At 35.8% G+C, this 21,504-nt stretch overlaps 1 protein-coding gene across 1 annotated transcript in view; it reads right to left on the bottom strand.

Moving 5' to 3' along the window:
* The window catches only part of LOC128226489 (neuronal acetylcholine receptor subunit alpha-10-like), a 70,864-nt gene extending 52,501 nt beyond the window's left edge, over positions 1 to 18,363 (bottom strand). Inside the window, exon 1 of the mRNA XM_052936382.1 lies at positions 18,139 to 18,363. The gene's annotated coding sequence lies outside the window, so the exon portion shown is untranslated. The remainder of the gene's footprint in view (positions 1 to 18,138) is intronic.
* Between the last annotated feature and the right edge of the window lie 3,141 nt (positions 18,364 to 21,504).

Below are 21,504 nucleotides of genomic sequence, written 5' to 3'. Positions count from 1 at the left end.
AATTAAGAGGTAAATCATAAAAGCCTATATGTTTCTTAAAAGTGATGGTTATTTAAAGAAGTTACCGCCTGCACATATTTTAAAGAGACGTTTATCTTATTTATGTATTTTATGCCTGGTCCTTCATTTTCAGTTTCATTGATTTATGTTTCAAACGCAGAAATATTACCTTTCCCCATTGCAGAGGTTGAAAGCATTATAAATCAATTCAACCGAATTACTGTTAATATATATGACAAATCCTGATTTGATAGGAAAGCGTATTAGACATGCAGGATTCAGTGTCGCGCGAAAACTTAATGACAACTGACATGTAATTTTCGGGGAAAGATTAACACCGAGAAATTCAATAAAACTTAACAGAAAAGCACAACATCCACTGGTTTAAAGGTTTCTAGAGTATATGTCGAAACATATTTCTAAAATTGCATACAAAAGTATAATCAAAATATCTCAAGACGGTACTGAGCTGCGTTGCGTAAGCATTAGCAATCAATTCGCTAATTGGTGAAAGAAGGTCATTCTAACTTACTTCCAGTCATTTCCCCTTTATCACATATAATCCATGCTTCTGCGGAACATGAAGTTTGCTTATTTACAATATGATGTATTTGTTTTTATAGCTCACCAACGAACTCAGAACATTCTTCATCCAGGAGTTGAGAGCCACTCAGCGTATTAGACATGCAGGATTCAGAGTTGTGTAGCTCTGTATTCGGGTAATGTATCAATGTAGTTTTAGTTTAAAAGGTTAAGACACGAAACCTGTTTTAAGAGTATACCGATGTATTGTTGTTTGTTTTTACTTATATGTTCGATTGTTCGTATTGTATTGTATTGTATTGTATTGTATTGTATTAACTATTTAGTCGCACCAGGCATTTTATAGATCATTGTAATATCAATGAGTTCGTGTATCTCAAGTCGACAATATAATTTGTACATAGTCATATAAGTCAGCTATGATAGACATGAATTGTTAACCACTCAGAATATCTCATAATTATTTATAACAGTTGAATCCCGTTTGCTCGAACTCCCTGAGACCGGTGAAAATACCTCGAGCCACGAAAAAGCCAAGCGGGAATGCTCACCTTCAGTTTAAAGAAATCACCTTCAGTTTAAAGAAATCGGTTCTTTACATCCAGTTCGAGCCAACGAGGAATTCGAGCCAAGCGATTTCGAGCCAACGGGGCTCGACTGTATATACTATACATAGTTTATATCTTCTTTAAAGAGAAAACAAAACTATTTAATTGAATTAAATTGAAAGATGCAAAACTCTGGGTTAGATCGGCCCGCTCAAATATCAATTTGTGGTTGCATTTTAAATTATGAGTCTTTACAGCTGCATGTTGTTATTCCTCTGTTAAATATCAGTCACACAAGCAACTAGAGTCTTTGCTATTTAGACATCAGGCCAAATCTGCGGTTTGATGTGTTTTGATATGGAAAGGTTTTCTAAAAGCAACCAAAACGTCGTTTATTAGAGTATTCATTTATTCAAAGATGTTCTGTAGATACATACTGCTTTATTTGCATAGAATTGGCGATTTATGTAATACTGAATAAGAGCCCTAATTAGGCTGACGTTCAAATTTGGCTTGACGCGAAGTAATCTTGAGAATCATATATGAGTGGCGTAGCTACATATAGGCCTTGTAGGCCTGGGCCTTCAATTGTTTTTGTAAAAAGACAAAATTTAAATAACCCAAAAATGCAATAAAAATAGCTATTCAAACACTTTTAACAACACAAAAAGTTCGTTTTATTTCAACGAAAGCAAATGTGTTGCTTGTTTAAACTACGTGCAGGGTGTATTGCTTGATTGTATTGTAATCATTGCAAATATAATCGAGAGTATGTTATGTGCATATAAAAGTCCCCAGACTCAAATGGAATAATGTGGCCTACAAGTTTTATAGGACCTAGCTACGCCCCAGTATATTATAATGTGGCTTGTTACTTTCTATCATTGTCGCCACAGGTATAACCCGCAAGTATGGTGTTTACATTGTCTGTATATTAAACAATATATATGTATTTGTTATCGTTATATTTTGAATTGTATGGAATATATCACAAGTGAGAGTAGCGAGCGCCTTGATATTTTCACTTAAATTTCGAATATGAACGATAACAGTTACACTTTGACTCTTATGTAATTGAGTTTGGTCATGTAGATTGCATACAGGAAAAATAACTAACTTATTCACTCCATATCAAGGCAAGTGTGATTTAACGTTATTATAATGCAGTTCACAGGCAATAACAATCGAATCCATAAATATTATGCGTAGCCTCAAGCTGTAAGCGATAAGTGTCTGTTATTACCTGAAGATTTTAATTGATGATATTTTATTACAATTAGCTAGTTTCATAACAATAAGTGTTTAAAGTTTATGAACTAGAATATATTAAAATTTATTTCATTTCGCAAGTTTATTGCTAGTCTAGTGGTTAAGGTAAGGCTGGTTTCTAGTCAACACATATCCATTTTCCACATTTAAGTAAATGTATATAATTGTGTATTCCCCAAAATTAATTCAAGATTCTTCAGCTCGTTTGAAAATTTATATTAACGTTGCAATCTTGTGAACGTTATTAAAAAAAAAAACGGTCTTTTAATTCGCAATATTTTCAAACCGCATACAACTGTATGTCCCATTTTGTCATGCCGGCGCATTAATCATTATTTAACATATCATGTCAAAAAGTAGATCTGGGTTGGTAGTCCATGTAGATTATGCTAGTCTTATGGTCATACATCATTGACTTTATACACACTATTGGTCAGTTTTTTTTACAAGTAATCCGATATGCTACATCGTTCTTAGATCCGAATAAGACCAATATTGGATACCAGGCCAGACTATTTCTGTTTTTTATTTGCAGTACTAGCGTGCGACCTACAGCCTAAAAAGAATGTGTCCGAAAAACAATTTGAATCATAAATACATATAAATACACAGCTCATGATATTTATTTTGACATGATCTTTTGAAATGAATTAAATGCACGCGTATATAGTCATAATATTTTGCTGTTGTTTGTACTTTAATATAATTTAATATTCTGGCAGACTTTTAAACCTCACATGAATTCGTCTCTTTTGGGGGGAAACGGGGAAATTTGAGAAATAGGATTACGTAGGTTTATATCCGTCTGCTTCATATTGATAGCGAACGGAGTAAAGTGAATTGACATTTGTCACTTTATTCCTATTGTTTTCAGATATTCCGCATTTAACGGCCGTATAGAATAAAGATACCAGCAATAAAAACGTATCTTGTACTTTTCTGCCTACATAAATGTCTGTATTACTCTGTGGTCAAAAAACGATAAAGAACACAGAATCCTAAGATATATGCGTAATCAAAGTGTACACGATTTCGTGACTCTCTTGTAGATTGGCCCGAAAAGCCATTAGATCAAAATTAAAGCACTTAAAATAATAAACTGAACCTCTCTCTCTCCCTCTCTCTCTCTCTCTTCCTCTCTCTGTTTTAGTACTAATAAGGGCTGCCCGCGCCCATTTAAGTATATTTGGTGTCTCTAGTTCATTGCCGCTTTAACCCTTGCCTTGTGCCTCAGACATGGGTTTAGTTTAATGGTTTGACTACCGGGCTTGTCCCTGTAATATTTCCTGTATTATTGACCACCCTTACACACCACCCTTGGGGTGTTTAAAAGAAATCTTGTGGCCTTAAGGGGAATAAAAAGTGAATACGTGTTTAGCCGTAATTTTTTTTCCGTACGACATGGAACACACTGAACGGCACAAAAAACTGTGAAAATGACGGTTGTATTTATTTATAAGTGATCATAAACTAGCAATGTTTAAATGCATGGTGGCAGAATTTTGATGTAACATTCCCATGACTTGTGCACTGAGAAATTTGATTACACCTGACAAAATAAGTCAGAAAAGCAAGACATTAATTTTAACAATTCAAACCCAAAGCCAGATCTGTTTAACTCAAAGCCGCCAAATATCATGTAGAAGACATTGTCAAACAGTTAATTGATCGTAAAGTTTATACATACCGTTTTGATTGCATACAATGGAAAATTGTGCCAATATTTTAACTAATATCAGCTGAGAGCAAAACTAAATACAGTATCCACAGAATGCTTTCAAATTAATGACGTTAAGTAAATATATATTTTATAGGGCTTCTTTTGAAAACTACAGATCTTTAATTGAAGATGGTATATTAGATTAACAATGATCGTCAATTCCATCACTGTATCGTTAACGATAGCTACGAACAAACCGGACTATAGAATATGATTTCCGCTGCCAGGTCAAAGGGCATGACGCCTCTATCAAATAAATTAATTGCTTTAATGCACGCAAGCCTTGTTGCAGGCTCTCGTCTATCATGTTAATTCATTAGTACGAGTGTTTTATCAAATCCTAATAGCAAACCCCTTGAAAAACTTTTAAAGAGGCGTTCAGTACAAAAGCGGTACACATGAACATTTTGCTTTCTGATATGATAAACAAACAAACAAATAAAAGACCTTGATTCATGTTAACGGTTAAGATTACTTACAATACAAATAACTTGTAAATACGTTAAACAATGTCTAAGAGTACGAAGGTTGGTCTTAACTACAAGCACTTACTTAGTATGCAGGCAATAATCATCTTCAGTAAAAAAACAATTCAAAACGTTATAATTTCATAATAATTATGAAAACAAAAGATTCAGACAAAAGCCTTTTGGAAGTTGTGTGCTTATGACCTATTTTGTCAATTAGTTTTACCCCTCTTTTGTATATCAGTGCATGGGAATCATTTTCAATTATCTTTGATAGCGTTTTCTCTGGTACCAGTTTGCTGTAAACAATTTTCCTTTTTCATTTTAATCAAATTGTTTGTACCGAATTAAAAAAAAAAAACAACAACAACAAGTCAAACTAAATGGTGGTTGTTTGTACAGCTAGCAGATCAGTTCCTACCTACTAGCCCACACTCAACGCATCAATGAACTTGGTCACCTGTAAAGGAAAATAAATTAATCATAGGAGAAAATTTCAGAAATTGCATTACGAAATTCTATATCCATCTAATTCCAACGGAAAACGGATAGAGTGAATTGACATGAGTCACTTAATTCCTATTGTTTATATATACACCATGTCTTACTGCCACATTAAAGAAAGATATATAAGTAATTTCCTTTGACGGGAGTGAAAGATAGGTTCATCTCAAACCCGAGAGTATGTTTTTGCGGAAACGGAGTTTACCGAGTCTCATCAGAACTACCTGCGCGAGGGTTAGGATGAAGCTATCGTACACGAGCGGTCAGTGCATATGCTTTTTTTCACATATCAGTTTACTTAAACAAAATGAATTTTAAAATGTATTTTTCGCTGGAACTCTTTTGTGCGTCGTGAAACTAATTTGCATATAGATATGTGATCAAATTCAATTCTCAGGCGCATAGAAACCATTGATGAGATCTGGATTAGTCTATACGAGCCAAAAACAAATAAACATTCAACTATGTGTTTACAGCAGGTTCACCGTCACTCAAAAAGTTGAAAGTAAGTCCGTCTGCTAAAAAACAGTGTTCATCATGTTATTTGATGTCAACGGAGTGATGTTGAGTCACACATAACCAAAAGGGAAAACACTGACAACGCAGTATTATTGATTCATTTTATGGGTTGTATACTACCTTAAGTAGTTCAGGTAATGTGTCATTGATAAAATCCCTTAAAACGTTTAGAACATCACTTAAGGAGTTTTGGTACCTATAATATGCCATGGAAAATTCCTTAAGAGTTCAGGTAATATGCCATGGACCACCCCTTAAGGATTTCAGGCAATATGCCTTGGACCACCCCTTAAGGAGTTCAGGTAAAATGCCATGGGCCACCCATTAAGGGTAATATGTCATGGATCATCCCTCAAGGAGTTCAGGTAATATGCCATGGATCATCCCTCAAGGAGTTCAGGTAATATGTCATGGATCATCTCTCAAGGAGTTCAGGTAATATGCCATGGGCCATCCCTCAAGGAGTTCAGGTAATATGCCATGGACCACACCTTAATGAGTTCGGGTAATATGTCATGGATCTTCCCTCAAGGAGTTCAGGTATTATGCAATGGACCATCCCTCAAGGAGTTCAGGTAATATGTCATGGACCACACCTTAATGAGTTCGGGTAATATGTCATGGACCACCCCTCAAGGAGTTCAGGTAATATGTCATGGACCACACCTTAATGAGTTCGGGTAATATGCCATGGACCACACCCCAAGGAGTTCAGGTAATATGCCATGGATCATCCCTCAAGGAGTTCAGGTAATATGCCATGGACCATCCCTCAAGAAGTTCAGGTAATATGCCATGGATCATCCCTCAAGGAGATCAGGTATTATGCAATGGACGATCCCTCAAGGAGTTCAGGTAGTATGCCATGGACCACACCTTAATGAGTTCGGGCAATATGTCATGGATCTTCCCTCAAGGAGTTCAGGTATTATGCAATGGACCATCCCTCAAGGAGTTCAGGTAATATGTCATGGACCACACCTTAATGAGTTCGGGTAATATGCCATGGACCACACCCCAAGGAGTTCAGGTAATATGCCATGGATCATCCCTCAAGGAGTTCAGGTAATATGCCATGGACCATCCCTCAAGAAGTTCAGGTAATATGCCATGGATCATCCCTCAAGGAGTTCAGGTATTATGCAATGGACGATCCCTCAAGGAGTTCAGGTAGTATGCCATGGACCATCCCTTAAGGAGTTCAGGTAATATATCATGGACCACACCTTAATGAGTTCGGGTAATATGTCATGGATCTTCCCTCAAGGAGTTCAGGTATTATGCAATGGACCATCCCTCAAGGAGTTCAGGTAATATGTCATGGACCACACCTTAATGAGTTCAGGTAATATGCCATGGACCATCCCTCAAGGAGTTCAGGTAATATGCCATGGACCACACTTTAATGAGTTCGGGTAATATGCCATGGACCACACCCCAAGGAGTTCAGGTAATATGCCATGGATCATCCCTCAAGGAGTTCAGGTAATATGCCATGTACCATCCCTCAAGGAGTTCAGGTAATATGCCATGGATCACCCCTCAAGGAGTTCAGGTATTATGCAATGGACCATCCCTCAAGGAGTTCGGGTAATATGTCATGGACCATCCCTCAAGGAGTTCAGGTAATATGCCATGGACCACACCTTAATGAGTTCGGGTAATATGTCATGGACCACCCCTCAAGGAGTTCGGGTAATATGTCATGGACCATCCCTCAAGGAGTTCAGGTAATATGCCATGGACCACCCCTTAAGGAGTTCAGGTAATATGCTGTGGGCAATCCCTCAAGGAGTTTAGGTAATATGTCATGGACCACCCCTGAAGGAGTTCAGATAATATGCCATGGACCACCCCTCAAGGAGTTCAGGTAGTATGCCATGGACCACCCCTTAAGGAGTTCAGGTAATATGCCATGGACTAACCCCTGAAGGAGTTCAGGTAATATGTCATGGATCACCCCTTAAGGAGTTCAGGTAATATGCCCTGGACCACCCCTTAAGGAGTTCAGGTAAAATGCCATGGGCCACCCCTTAAGGGTAATATGTCATGGATCATCCCTTAAGGAGTTCAGGTATTATGTCATGGACCATCCCTCAAGGGGTTCAGGTAATATGCCATGGACCACCCCTTAAGGAGTTCAGGTAAGATGCCATGGGCCATCCCACAAGGAGTTCAGGTAATATGCCATGGATCACCCCTTAAGGAGTTCAGGTAATATGCCATGGATCACCCCTTAAGGAGTTCAGGTAATATGCCATGGACCACCCCTTAAGGAGTTCAGGTAAGATGCCATGGGCCATCCCACAAGGAGTTCAGGTAATATGCCATGGATCACCCCTTAAGGAGTTCAGGTAATATGCCATGGATCACCCCTTAAGGAGTTCAGGTAATATGCCATGGACCACCCCTTAAGGAGTTCAGGTAAGATGCCATGGGCCATCCCTAAAGGAGTTCAGGTAATATGCTACTGGACATCCCTTAACGAGTTCATGCAATATCTTTATGAGACATTCCTTAAGGAGTTCATGTAGTATGTCATTTAAAAAATCCCATAAAGCGTTTAGAATATCACTTAAGGAGCTCATGTAATTATAATATGCCATGGAAAATCCCTTGAGGTGTTGAGGTAATAACACATGGCGGTAATTCAGGACAGGAAACTAGGTATGTTGCCTCTGGTCAGACTATGATTATAATCAGTATTATTATCTATTGTGCTTTCGGAGTCTTTTCCTAGACAGACTAATGAATTATTAAAATAGATACAAATAAATAGTGTATCTTTTACAAGACTACAGTCAACCTTTTTGCAACACCACGTATAGTTGTGTAAGATCCACGAAAAAAACAACCCTGTTCTTACTTACGAATACTATCGCGGTAAATTGGAGGAGCTAATTCTCCCATTTAGATGAACCTGCTTGATATTTAAGAATATTTATGAGCATTAAAACGCTAGTAATAATTCATCGTTACGTGAATAACTCGCTGTACAGCATGTACATTGCATAACTGTTTTTAAAAATGGAGATGTTATATTCTAAGGTTGTATTTCGCATGATGTTTCTTACATGTACGTGTACGAGAAACAGATTGTTGCAGTCAAAGAACGTTCGTCGTCATCCAGTCCATAACACAATTGCTGCCTATTATCAAAGTTCTGTCGGAGAACAGTAATATCTGCCTGCTTACATGAAAACCTATGTATTTGTTATTGTAACTAATCATCTTTGATCTGTTACCTGGCCATGCAAAACCTGACAAGAAACAATGATACTTAGTACTATGTCAATATTGTTGTTGTAATAAACTTGTTATTTCGTCAGTGTTTCTATATGTAAGCAGAATACTAAATTGGTCTATCAGTAAATAACTATATGTAAGCAGAATACTATATTGGTCTATCAGTAAATAATGGTCTACACACATGTATATTAAATTCAGTATTAGAATTAGAATGTTATCTTATCCATATTTTGGTTACCCAGTTTAAGATAAAAATATATTGTGTCTAAACCTGATTCCTAAACCTGCTGTTTCCTTTATAACCTAGGGTGTTGGTTATGTTTCGAATGCAGTACATTCGACATACGTAGTTCCTTATTCCAAGTCATTTAGTAGTTAAAGATTTATGTACGTTTAGATGAACGATCTGAAGCGGTAAATATTTATTTTGGCCTTGTAATTGCTATTTAATTGTTTTTTAAAAAAAAACCCACATACTGACATTTCGGTCGTCTGCTTTTCACACATATACAAAAAAATATAACAAATGTTTTTTTTAATTATACTTGAACGCAATGAAAGATAGAAACGGGTTTCAAGTTCCTTAAATACGTCCAAAGTTGATCGACTGCTTCGAATGTTAAGGGTTTAATGCCGTCCAAGATACGTCGTTGTCAGTAATCTACTTAGAGGAAGTGACTACCGAATGGTCATTATTGCTTGGACATTCCCAGCAAAAGAAACATGAAGTTTAAGCTAAAATTAAAGATATTACATGTAGCAATAAGACATTAATGCTTCACATTATCTTTTCCCTCAACATTCGTGCTTTCGGCATGTTTTCGTTCATATGTTTCCGTTACATAACCGAATACTTTAGCAATAAAAGCTTATCTGTTGCAACCCTTCCCAGACGAATGTCCCAATGACTCTGTGTACAGATACCGACAGAGGCAATGGCATCTTTAATTACATCAGTCGATACGTTTATTTAATTTCGTCACGTAATATATCTACTGTATTCACTCCCATGTTTATTGTTACATGGGTGAAACATATGTATTGTAACTCAAAACGTATAAATACAATGCCACGATGTAACAGCCGCAGACATGACGACATCGCAACCTTAATATAATCAAACTCACGATCATGTGGGATTAACATGCAGATGTGTCGTGTTTGTGCATCTAGACTCTACAAATGCATAAATGTGTTTTGTTTTACTCGAAAAGTTAAGGTTTATTGGGCAACGGAATTTGTTTTTTTTACTATCTAAACAATTTATTTTCTGACCAAAACTGCCACTTCTGAGTACACCGACCAAGATCTCCCGACTGTGTGAACTCTACCATCATCATGACCGGTCCCAGTGTCAAATGTTTTGCCTTGTTCTCTCTGCTTACATCCAGACTTACACATATAACAAACACTTCAGTAGTAAAGTAAGTATCACTCATTCGTATTTCTTTATTTCACAAATGTGAAGGCTAATTTGAGAAATAGGATAATGCAGTGCCATATTCATAACATTATCTTTAATCTTAACAACCTTTAAAGCGTGTGTCAAGCATTCCCAAATCTCTCAAATAAACCCCATATAAGCGGTGATATTAGGTTTAATAACGAGTCATACTTCCTTTCTATCATTATCTCTGCTAGAAACGCTCTGAAATGTCTTGGGCTCTCTTTGCAGCTCCTAACAGAGAAGGAGCCACTTTTTCGCATCAGTGTTATGATGTCAACTGTTTCCCAATGCCAGTTATTGTCCTAACGTTTCTTTGTTTTAGAAGATCCTACTTATTTCTTTTCTAAAAAAATAATAATTTTTTTGTGACTTGACGGATATTGCCATCAGCCGACGAAAAAGAATGAGTGTGCAAAACAGAAATCTAGGTGAAATATATGAGAAGGCGAAACAGAAACATTTTTACCCATCTAATTAAAATTGAAATGAAAATCCTGAACATTCATTACTTAATTGTCTCAGCTAAACGTATTTTTAAGAAATACGAGGTACTCATTAATGTAATTGTGTCAGTTTTCCTAATATAGTCACGTGACAACATTTGACCGTTTTTTTAGCAACATTGTTTCTCAAGAGAGCTTTTATGGAATTTAAGTTAGGCAATATAATTGAAATGATATTTTTGAATTTTCGGAAAATAGGTTAACTCTATCCGCAAAACGCATACTTGGGATGTGAACATTGTATTAACGTACATTACTAAGATGGATATTAAATCTTTGTTATCATAATCGTGTAAACTGTGCATGCTGTTTTTGTTAGTAACGGCACAGAGGTGTCAAACATTACTTGTTATGAAGATAACAGACTTAATGTTTCAAGAGGATCAAGTGGTAATTAATGTATCAAGCATTTTGAAACAAACTAAACCAGGAAACCATCAAAAGCCGATAATAGTGAAGAAATACAGAGATTAAACAATATACATTGTAAAAACTTAAATAGAATATGTGGAAAGGACAAAGAACTTAAGATCTGGTGAATATCTTCTCATATCTACAACAAAACCGCATAAACGCACTTTAAAATAGACTGTTGTACGTTGGGTGAAGAAAGTCATGATCGATGCAGGAATTCCAGACAGTTATAAAGCACACAGCACAAGAGCTGCATCAGCATCGTTTGCGTGTAGTAAGGATATCCCTTTAAAAGACATCATAAAAACAGCGGGGTGGAGTAATGTGAAAACCTTTGACAAATATTATAACCGGCCTTTAGATTGTGATAAAGACACCTGGAACATTGTACTACCATAATAACATGACTGTATAATAACACGTTTGTGTTTCATATAATGGAAATTTGTTTCATAAACAATTAACATGCATTGGTTGTTTTATAAGTTTTTGGTCAACTTCATCATTTACATTTGCCAGAAATCAATCCTGAACAAATCTGTGGGCCCATGACGGGAGTTTATGTGTTGGATGAAATTGTATGATTAAGCTAGACTTACCTTCGGAGAATTAAGGCGAAGGTTGATCATAATTTCATCCGACACAAAACTCCGTCAGGGCTCACACACCCAACCACATCCACCCGACTTATGTAATGATTTCTTTCCAAATGTTTGCGAAAATTTGTCTTTGACATATTTTCGTCTTTAATTAAGGAATGAATTGCGGGGATAATGACATCAACCCCGCAATTCATTCCTTATATTTACACCAATAGTTCATTATTTTATTCAAGAAACTTTAAAAAAATACTTCGTTTCATTTCGGATTACCTTTCAGTAATCCATTCTTACCCATTCTGTAAATAGGACGACCCGACTGTTAGAGGAAACATTTTTTTTCAAATGACGTCACAATAACGCGGGAAAAGATCAACCACTTGAAATCACTTTTAAACGTAAAATTGAAACACTTTTGGCAACAAAACGTTTAAAATATAATTACTTAGCACTTTCTAAAATGTTGATTTATATTTTACGGGACCTGCTGACACAATACAAACAATAACAAGATCAATAGTTTTCATGTATATTGTTATGCGATGAATTGCGATCCGAACATATCCGAAGATGTGCCGAAAGGCAGTTCATTTAAGGAATGGAAGTTGAGGTGTAAATATAATATTAATGTACTTGATTCGCTGAATACTGCGTCCGAAACCTTTTACAGAATGTCATCTGGATCTCAGTTTGAATCAATTTATTGAACGGAGCACGCAAGGGTGGAGCTTTGATATGAAGAATTTACTAGATTGAATTTCTTTATTCATGTTTTTCTACGTGAGGAATTCTTATTTGACCATGTTCTTTTGTAAAATTAAAAAAAACACACAACATATTCCATTGTTCCATTAGACTTTGCTAGTGTTTGCTTTACTATAAATTACAACGCATTCTGAATAGACATTCACTAGGATCCTTAATGTAGGCGTAATAAAATCGCTTATAGCTCTATAAATAAAATACCTACATTATATTGTTCATTGCTGCAACAGCTGCATGTGAGATATTCTGCATTGTATAATTCATGTTCAAAGTACAATGCTTTGATATTTCTAAAGTCCTGAATTCAAAACAAGTCCGAAAACTTAAATTAAGGAATGAATTGCGGGGTTGATGTCATTTTCTAGCACACCGGATAGGCATTTCCGATGAATTCAGCCGTGCTGGAAAACTCCATCTGGCATCCCCCATGCCAGATGAGTCACGCGCTGTGACGTAATAATTTCAATTTCTTTTATAATACACTTTATTTAATCATAATTATGAGATTTAAATAGATAAGTTCCATTAACTTTAACTTTACAAAATATACTTAAAAAAAATAAAAATAAAATAACCCTTAAAAGACGTGATACTGAAAGAACTTCTTGACGTATGCAGTGAATTCAAATTACTGCGCGTCATGACGTCAGTAAACATCATCGCACGCGCATTTTGGTGATACGTACAAAAATGCGCTTTTTTATGTATTTTCTCCATAAAAAATGTAATTTATGTATGCTAGAAAAAATATCTATCATGTGTGTCCGTTCCGGATAGAAAAATCCGACCCTCGGGCACGCTGCGTGGCCGGTAACTCGGCAAGCCTCGTTACCTGGCAACGCAGGTGCCCTCGGGTCGGGTTTTTCTATCCGGAACGGGAACACATGACAGATATTATCAATCGGGGTATGAACGCCATTGGGCTGGTCAAAGTGTGTGAAGTCCGAAGGACTCAACGCGTAATTTGACTAGCCCAATTGCGATCATATCCCCGATAATGACATCAACCCCGCAATTCATTCCTTATATTTACACCAATAAATCATTATTTTATTCAAGAATTGTTAAAAAAGAATTCATTTCATTTAAGAAAACCATTCATTAATCCTTTCTTACCCATTCTGTAAATAGAACGACCCGACCGTAACCGGAATTTTTTTTCAAATGACGTCACAATAACGCGGGAAAAGATCAACCACTTAAAATCACTTTTAAACGTAAAATTGAAACACTTTTGGCAACAACACATTTAAAATATAATAAATTAACACTTTCTAAACTGTTGATTTATAATTTACGGGACATTCTGACACAATATAAACAATAAAAAGATCAATAGTTTACATGTATATTGTTATGCGATGAATTGCGATCCGAGCATATCCGAAGATGTTGCGTTCATCGATTGATAAACACAATTGCCGAAAGGCAGTTCATTTATAGAATGGAAGTTGAGGTGTAAATATTAAAAGGTATTAGAGACACACCGGCTCAATGTATCAGATACGCTAGCCTGTTTTTTGGTGGCATTGGAAGGGGAAACAGTGTCCAAGCCTGTAACACCGGCTCAATGTATCAGATACGCAAGCTTGTTTATTGATGGCAATGGAATGAGACACAGTGTCAACGCCTGTGGGGTCAGCTCAGTTTATCAGATACGCAAGCTTGTTTATTGATGGCAATGAAAGGGAAAACAGTGTCCAAGCCTGTAACACCGGCTCAATGTATCAGATACGCAAGCTTGTTTATTGATGGCAAAGGAAGGAGAAACTGTGTCAACGCCTGTGGTGTCGGCTAAATGTATCAGATACGGAAGCCTGTTTATTGATGGCAGTGGAAGGAGAAACAGTGCCAACGCCTGTAACACCGGCTAAATGTATCAGATACACAAGTATGTTTATTGATGGTAATGGAAGGGGAAACAGTGTCCAAGCCTGTAACACCGGCTCAATGTATCAGATACGGAAGCCTGTTTATTGATGGCAATGGAAGGAGAAACAGTGTCCAAGCCTGTAACACGGAAGCCTGTTTATTGATGGCAATGGAAGGAGAAACAGTGTCCGAGCCTGTAACACCGGCTCAATGTATCAGATACGGAAGCCTGTTTATTGATGGCAATGGATGGAGAAACAGTGGCAATGGAAGGAGAAACAGTGTCCAAGCCTGTAACACCGGCTCAATGTATCAGATACGGAAGCCTGTTTATTGATGGCAATGGAAGGGGAAACAGTGTCCAAGCCTGTAACACCGGCTCAATGTATCAGATACGGAAGCCTGTTTATTGATGGCAATGGAAGGAGAAACAGTGTCCAAGCCTGTAACACCGGCTCAATGTATCAGATACGCAAGCCTGTTTATTGATAGCAATGGCATGAGAAACAGTGTCAACGCCTGTGGGGTCAGCTCAGTGTATCAGATACGCAAGCTTGTTTATTGATGGCAGTGGAAGGGGAAACAGTGTCAAAGCCTGTAACATCGGCTCAACGTATCAGATACGCATGCTTGTTTATTGATTGCAATGGAATGAGAAAGAGTGTCAACGCCTGTGGCCTCGGCTCAATGTATCAGATACGGAAGCCTGTTTATTGACGGCAATGGAAGGAGAAACAGTGTCAACGCCTGTGACACCAGCTAAATGTATCAGATACGTAAGCCTGTTAATTGGTCAGTGAAAAGAGAACTGTGCCAACGCCCCAAGAACCGTCTCAAACTCTCTGGTAAGTTCCCATATTAAGTTGAACGCAGCAAAAAAGATTAATATTAGACTGTAGAAAATCAAGATAAGCTCATAAACATATCGGAATCACAGTCTTTGGTGTAGGTATGGAACTTATACAGTGATACATAAATGATATACATTTCAATGTAAACAAGTGACATATTCTCATTTCAGGTTTTGTTAGTTGACAGTTCATTTCAAAGGCTAAGTCCAAGTGATCTCGAAGGCCGTAAAATAAGGAACTACGTGTTGACCATGGCAAATAGAAATTGATTTTTAATGATGAGCTAGACGCCCCATAGACCCGTTTGTATAACCCATTATACAAGAATAATGTTCAATGTGACAACGTCCCCAGACTACCACCAGCTGTTTCAAATGACAGTAGCTAAGTAATGAATCAGATTAATATATCAAGTCCATAATAGCGATGGTACATAGGCAAAAAAAGGTTAAGTAGGTCTATTACCTCTGGTCAAGTTATGAGTCGAACACAATGAATTTTCGATTGTTGGTTTTGATAATGTACCTTTATGCCTCAGTGCAATTCCAAGAAGCTAATACATTGAAAATTATCGAGGACAATTTTACAACTGTTTCAGATTTTTTTCTCTATTCGATAGTTCCTAATGATGAAAAGCCTTGTAGTTGTGTTTTACATTTCGTATTTTACAAGGGAATTCAAGATCAATTAGTCCCTGATTCGTGTCATAGTAAACCGCTGACAACCAACTAATCTCAACAAACTGAAATGTTGACACCTTCTATTTAATTAAGGTTGCTTAAATGATAGAAATCACGTCTGGCGATATATCATAACACAGACTCAGACGCCAGACAGTACAATTGGATCATAGAAGTCTTATATTGGCATTGACGATGACATTTAATCCGAAATTCCGCCAACAACATGGCAGGTAATTTTCATTAGACTAGGCGAATAATAATGCAGACTGTGCAATGCAGAAACACTTTATTAGGTTATGATGCAACGTGTTCACATTCTGTACATTGTTTGGAAGAGCTCCTTTCCCAAAAATGGTTAAATACCACATCTATGAAAGAGATATTTTAGTAATGTTATTGCGAAAACTGTTTTATTTTTTTCTTACTTTATGTTAACTTGTGGAGTAAGGCAATGCCATATATATAATCTGAGGTCAGTGTCACATGGCAGGTAGTTTTTTGGCCATCGCAACTAAAACATATTTTAAGTTTACAATATATGAATGATGAAGATATATGAATAATTGATATGAAACAAATACTGGTGTATACCATAAACCATACAAAACATTTTGCAATACTTTGACGTTAATGTGTCACTTAGTATTGTTTTAGATCTAACACATTGCGTACGCCTGTTGTATAATTATTAGGAACACATAAAAATAAATTTTCGAAATATATATCTGATTTTGCCAAAATAATTGGCTGCCAGACTGAAAATGATATCAAAAGAAACGTCCGAACCGCAGTAAAACTAAAGCACGAGTACGGAAAGCGCCAAATGAAGAAGGGCGAATAGTTTGAACCTACTTCAGTGAGAAATAGTTCCCTCCCCTAATAATTATTAAAATGCCACACAAGGTAATATATCCGGTTGAATTAAGGATAAATTTAAATGCTCATTCTCGTCTTAAGGTAGGATTCTGAAATCTGACGCTAAACCTTGAAACAATTAAATGATCTATGTTTTTTTTATTACTTTAACATAGTGAACGCCAGTAAGTATGTTCAATCTTATTCCAGTCAAATCGTATTTTACTTTAGTTGGAAGACTTTACTGCACACGTCTAATGTAAAATAATAGAACAAGCTAGACATTGGGACCTGAGGTAATTTTTTGTGTTCATATTTACATAACACAATTTGAAGTACAACACTTAATCAACTTAATCTTTATCAGAATATTCTGTTAATGCACTCATTTCAGATGGACTCAATACATGGTTGCAATAGAACGGTGCTAATGGTCCTATCATATTTGTAAACAGTGTTCCATTATCAGTTACATTTAAATAGTTATATATATTTACACATTAATTAACATAATATAGGAACCCAATCAAATAAACCGTTCAAGTGTCGACCTAAATAAAGTTATAAAAATATAAATGTAGGGTTCTTAGTAAAGATTTAAATCTTTGTTAGTTCTGTTTTTATTCATCACGTCAGAAACTCATTTGCCATTTGACTTGTATGTGAACAATTAAAATTTAGATTTGCAGTATTTATTTTTTTAAAACGCAATTGTCATAATAAGCATATTTCATATCTTTACTGCTGGATTAGTTTAATTCAAAATGTCATTCATTTCATAACCTGCTAACCTCTTCATACTCAAGATCGATGCGCATGGTTTTTGATCGTATACATACAATTGACTTTTAAACTTTGTTACCAATACATCTGTAATAAAGCTACAAATCAATCCAAGCAGTTGGAATGGGATTTTGATTAATAGTAGTAATATTACTATTTATTAAGATCGTACAAGCCCAGTCCCCGTATTCACTAGCGTCCTGAGTCTGAATTTGAGACTTAGACTCAGAAAAGCTGATTTTTAATTTTGTTTTAAAAAGCTGTCAAAGGAGCAAATATGGTAAAACTAATGTACGTGTTTCATATAAACTGTCCGACCATCAAGCACACATCTTTTGTGGAATTAGTTACATTATTGATATTTTGAAACATTTAAGTATTCAGTTTTAGTAGAAGGCCAGACAACACCATACAAGAGCGACGACGCAACAATACAACACGTATTAAATATTTTTAAATATGTACTTTTATGTAAAATTTATTAATATTATGAAAATTTATAGTATTTTGGAAATTTTAAGTTTATATTTGAGAAAAGTGTTCCTACCTTGAGGATTATCCCTTTAGAATGCTGTTGACACAATACCTTTATAATCCATACAGGTGAAAACAAATACAACAAAGACCTAATTATTATAAGAAAAGGCAACACGCTTATAATAACAAATATTATTAGTAATATACTAAGCTAAAACCACTCATATGTCCATCTGAAGAATCCCGTATATTACCAATCATCATTTACAAAACGAGAGCGCCGATAGTTGTATTGGACACTCGTGCATACAAACACAGCAGTTGGATTGACTGGTCTATAGAACTTCTGAATAGCAGTGGTACTGATTTTCCGCTCTTTTGTCTTTCTGCTTTATAAATATATAGATAGATAATACATATTTTTTTTTTTATTTATTCATTGATTCATTCAATGATTCACTCATTGATTCACTTTCTCACTTACTTACTCGCTCGCTCACTCTTTCGATCTCCCGGTCTATCGCTCACTCGCTCACTCGCTCTCTATCTCTCTATCTCACTCACTCACTCAGTCCCTCCCTAACTAACTCGCTCACTTGCTCAATCACTCATTCCCTCGCTCCCTGCCTCACTCACTCACTCACTCACTCCCTCCCTCCCTCCCTCCCTCCCTCCCTCACACTCACTCACTCACTCACTCACTCACTCACTCACTCACTCACTCACTCACTCACTCACTCACTCACTCACTCACTCACTCACTCAATCAATCAATCAATCAATCACTCAATCAATCACTCAATCACTCATTCACTCAGATATATTACAGAGCATTAATGGAATAATAAGTAAAATATGTACGCACAACGTCAGGTCCATGAAAGCATATTAAGGATACCATGGTACAAATTTACATCATAATAAAGTCCAAAATAATTACAGACAGTGCATGAGTACAAACAGTCTTTCACACAATACCAAAAAAGCACACCCAAAATAAGAAAAAAATACACAGACTAAACATGCAAGACAAAGTCACACAATTAATAAATAAACTTAACATCATATAAATATTGACTGCCTTGAGGGTGACAGTGCATATTGTCAACCTTAATACTGTCGACCGAGGCGAAGTCGATGTTGACAGTATTTTCCGAATAAGTATTATTCATCAATTAGTTAGAATTAATTGATTAGAATTAACTAATTAAGCAGAAACTGCTCATTCTATAATTAACATGATTAAAATAACATGCTACTAAACACAGATTCGGATTCTGAAATTAATGATCATCCCGATCAGATCGTAGATGCACTGATAAACCGCAGCATCATAGAGTGCTGCATTTAACATGGGTGTGGTATGTCAGGCGTAGTCTATAATGCCTCTTGTCTGCATCAGACACAGGAGGCAAACCAGTGTATGTAGCAAACATTGAGATTGAAGATACAGATATATTGAACATTGTCATTACGTACAAGGAGAACATAAAAATTCAGAATATAGGATATACAGTATAATTTATATTATTTTAAACAGAAAAGCAACAGACAAATTAATCTCTTAACAATAGGAAAAATGATCAGCTCTCTCTGTCTCAGGAGTTGATCAAGGTTTTAGAATGCTCGTTCTTAAAGTTTTCTCTAATATATGCCCGAAGTTCGGGAGGAATGGATGGGAAAGAGCTGCTGCTGTAATAAGTTGTCCTTATTATCAATAATCCCGTGTCTGGGGTGAATAAGGGAGTTAATCGCAGACAAAATAGCTATCATAGACAAAGCGGAGTGCTCTCCCTTGGATGATTTTAAGTTATTGAACGTTTCACCCTGGGACAGTCGAAGTTGGATGTAATAAACAAGTAATATATTTTCATTTAACGATTTAAAAAAAAATGCCTTTCTTATGTTATAAAAAACAGTTGAACTTAAATTGAACATTAAATGCAACCGCACTCAAAGACGTATTGTCTCCTTCAAGGTACCTCATCGATTATGTAAAAGAAGACATAATTAGGTTTGTCACCAAAACAATCTATAATTTGTGAAAAAGTTAGAAATATAATTTATAGAAACGTTAAAGATTATCAATTCAATAATTGCTTTTTGAGGAACACACTGAATATGCTCACATTATTATCAAGTTTCACTGTTGGATAGTATATATATATTGAAGATACGTCATACGTTAGAAGTTTTATTCAAAAGAAATCGTGATTATAGCCGCCTAATATTTTTTTATGTTCGTTTGTTCGTCCGTTCATTCGTTCATTTCTGCATTGATCGATTATTTGATTGATTATTTGCTCGTTCGTACGTTTTTTTGCCCTTTCATTTATGAATTAATGTATGCGTTGATTTGTTGATTTATTCTTTCATTGATTGATTGATTGATTAATTAATTACTTAACACATAAATTTATTTTTTCCTTCATTTATGTATTGAAATAATGATGTTCTTTTTTAATTGAAGATATTTAGGTATGCAGATATCGTATGTACAAAATACATGAAAAAAATGTAGAGCTTTTTTGACACATTCTAATTAACAGGTAACAACGGAGTAATATATATATATAAATAAACAAGTAACAATGAGTTCTAAAGCAGCTATGCTATGATATATTACGAAGCATCATTAACTAATTTGGTAACACATGTACACACAAGATCATACTCATTAGAAAGCAACAGGATATACAGGAAAAAGAGCAGCTCTCTCTCTGTTCCCGGATTAAAGCTTTTTCAATGCTCATTGTTATTATCTTAACCCTAAATGATGCTGGAAGTCAGTTCTTTAGTTTGCTAGCAATGGAACAGAAAAAGTTACTGCTGTAAATAGTAATCCTAACCTTTTGTAACTATAATGATTGAGAAGATGAATGCTATTATACCATAATAAGTCCTGAGTATAACAACCTCGGAAAAGAGTTGATTAGACCATATCATATTAGAAACTCAAGAACTTACAAGTTTATCGTACTAAATGGCCTCCCAGATATTTTATTATTCAATATTAAGTGTATGTTCATGTCGCTGCTTGATTTTGATATGTATCTCTTTTTTCTCTTGTCCTTGTATTATTTCATGCATCGTTGTGACCATACTGAATATATATGTAAGAAAATTTGAGTTGAAAATTAGGTGTGCCCCAAACAGTTTAACCTAATCTTCGCACGAAATGAAACTGAACTTTAATATGAATGATATGTTCTGACTTTCGTCTTTTAACTGATAGTTATGGCCTAAAACTTATCAGGACTGGCTTTCATTTATTTGTAAGGGGACTACTGGATCAAAGACTTGCTATCAAGACCACTCTCATTTCTTCTATTACAACCTCACACATTCCAGCTATCAGAACATCACTTATTCATGTTATCAAACAGTCTCTCATTCCATCAATCACATCCTCCCTCATTCCACCTATTACATCCTC

This window comes from Mya arenaria, chromosome 3 (genome assembly GCF_026914265.1).
Source record: "Mya arenaria isolate MELC-2E11 chromosome 3, ASM2691426v1".
NCBI lineage: Eukaryota > Metazoa > Mollusca > Bivalvia > Myida > Myidae > Mya > Mya arenaria.
The sequence above is the reverse complement of the archived record's forward strand: the minus strand, read 5'-3'. Positions and strand labels throughout refer to the sequence as shown.